Raw genomic sequence first — 2510 nt, 5'->3', positions numbered from 1 at the left:
ACCATCCATAACAAAACCATACCCTACAGAGAGATGGACCTGGAGAAGAGTCCCCTAAGCAAGCTGGTCCTGTGGCTCTGTTCACAAACACAAACAGACCCCACAGAGCCCCAGGACAGCAACACAACCAAATCATGAGAAAACAAAAATATAATTACTTTGAATGCTATTTGGCCCTAAACAGAGAGCATAATACCTGACCACTGTGACTGACCCAAATTTAAGGAATGCTTTGACTGTGTACAGACTCGGTGAGCATAGCCTTGCTATTGAGAAAGGCCGCCGTAGGCAGACATGGCTCTCAAGAGAGGAGAGCCTATGTGCACACTGCCCACAAAATGAGGTGGAAACTGAGCTGCACTTCCTAACCTCCTGCCAAATCTATGACCATATTAGAGACACATATTTCCTCAGATTACAAAGATCCACAAAGAATTGGAAAACAAACCCAATTTTGATAAACTCCCATATCTACTGGGTGAAATACCACAGTGTGCCATCACAGCAGCAAGATTTGTGACCTGTTGCCACAAGAAAAGGGCAACCAGTGAAGAACAAACACCATTGTAAATACAACCTATATTTATGTTTATTTGTTTTCGCTTTTGAACTTTAACTATTTGCACATCATTACAACACTGTATATAGACATAATATGACATTTGAAATGTCTTTATTATTTTGGAACTTCTGTGAGAGTAATGTTCACTGTTAATTTGTAATCTTTATTTCACTTTTGTTTATTATCTATTTCACTTCCTTTGGCAATGTTAACATATGTAGCCCTTAAATTGAAATTGATTTCACTTCACTCTATGTACACAAGTCTTCCACCAGACACCCTACTCCTTATTTAAATACCTAATGGACAGTCAATGCACTACTGCTCTCTGTGATGGCGTTCTAGCTGTGTCTGAGTTTTCAGATTATATGTAATAGCCTTGCTGTTTTCTCATCATCCGAATCRCGTTATTTTACTATAGACTGGGTGCCAGCCTAGTTTTGCTTCAGTCAACTTGTTGAGGTCTAGGCTACTCTTTTCCAGGTCTCCCTTTTGACAAAACCAATAGACAAAAAAGGCTGTTGTTATAGTTATGTTATTATAGTCTCAATGTATTATGCTCATTCAATTGCATAGCATGAGTTCTGTTTGAGTTAAAGAATTCTTCAGCAGGCCTTTAAATGCCAACTAAATGCTAAATGCGTGCTGGGCTGTCTTTCGCACTTTGGATTGGTGCGCCTTCTAGCTTGCGGTTCATTAAAAGTGTATCAAGAAACTAAGACAAAAAAAAACAATACAGCGCTCCCGCTTCGTCATCTTGGCTCAAGCGCCGTATGTTTCAATGGTGATCCCGGAACGCAGCTGCTCCTGCGGAAGCGTAATGGAGGAAAGCGGAGCAGTTTCATAACCTTGGGTGGGAGGAGCTTTTTCATTCTGGAAGCTCGCTGAAAGAGGAGCGACCAATGACTGTTTATGAAGGGAGCGACAGAGAGAGGAAAATTGGAGCAACGACAAAGTGAAAGAGAGAGAGAGAGAGAGACAGGCTAGTGATCCTCTGTCCGAATCCCATTTCCAATATATAGTTTTACCTACCTGATCGAGTCGCGTGTGTACGGGCACCATGCGCGCTTTTCAAGGGCGATAAAACTATATAACCTGTTCACCTTTTTTGGTATGTGAAGAATGTACAGTATTCAGATGTGTTCTTTAGAATAACAGTATTTCCAGTAAATAGCTCGCTTTGTTTTTCAACTCAACAAGCTACACAGAGTAGTCAGCTGTAGATTTTGCAGCGGGTTGTAGGCTACGTGCGTTCTGTACTGTTGAATACCGTGGATCAGCGGACGGGCACGCAACTCGGGTTGTTTATAACGTTTGACATTCCCACCGTAGGCTCCGAGGAAAGTAGCCTAGGTAGGAAACGGGGAAACCCGGGCAAGGCGGGGCCGAACCGGAGACAGCCAAAGGGATTATTGAAGAACTCACGTTGCCTTGAAGCTTCCCCCTGTAGCCGAACCACTCGCAGAGTCGCATCGTTTTGGGTTAACAATAATTTYCCACCCTTTGGAATTTGGAGAATCTTTATTCCCAACTACTTGGTGATTAGTCTACGCTTCAAGTAGCCTAGGCTACGGCGAACATAACTAGTTTGTATTTACACCTATTTAACGTCGGCTGTGGTCATTTGCTTTGGAATATACGTTTCAGGACGGATTTGGGGGGAATTATTTCCCCAGCCCCGTTGGACCATGGCGGACGACGACGTACTGTTTGAAGATGTCTACGAGCTGTGTGAGGTCATTGGAAAGTAAGTGTCACGTTGCCTTTTATTGCACGCTGCAGTTACATTGTATCTCCTTTTTAGCTGTGTGTGTGTGTGTGTGTGTGTGTGTGTGTGTGTACGCGTGCGTGCGTGCGTGTGACAACATGAAAGGCAGGCACTTCACAGTTCATCATGGTTTGGTGGAAAGTGGACACACACACACACACACACACACACACACACACA

At 43.3% G+C, this 2510-nt stretch overlaps 1 pseudogene; it reads left to right on the top strand.

Annotated features, from left to right (window-relative positions):
• Window positions 1-1430: 1430 nt before the first annotated feature.
• The window catches only part of LOC111971934 (peripheral plasma membrane protein CASK-like), a 274635-nt pseudogene continuing 273555 nt past the window's right edge, over window positions 1431-2510 (top strand).

This window comes from Salvelinus sp. IW2-2015, linkage group LG2 (assembly GCF_002910315.2).
Source record: "Salvelinus sp. IW2-2015 linkage group LG2, ASM291031v2, whole genome shotgun sequence".
Classification (NCBI taxonomy): Eukaryota; Metazoa; Chordata; class Actinopteri; order Salmoniformes; family Salmonidae; genus Salvelinus; species Salvelinus sp. IW2-2015.
The sequence above is the reverse complement of the archived record's forward strand: the minus strand, read 5'-3'. Positions and strand labels throughout refer to the sequence as shown.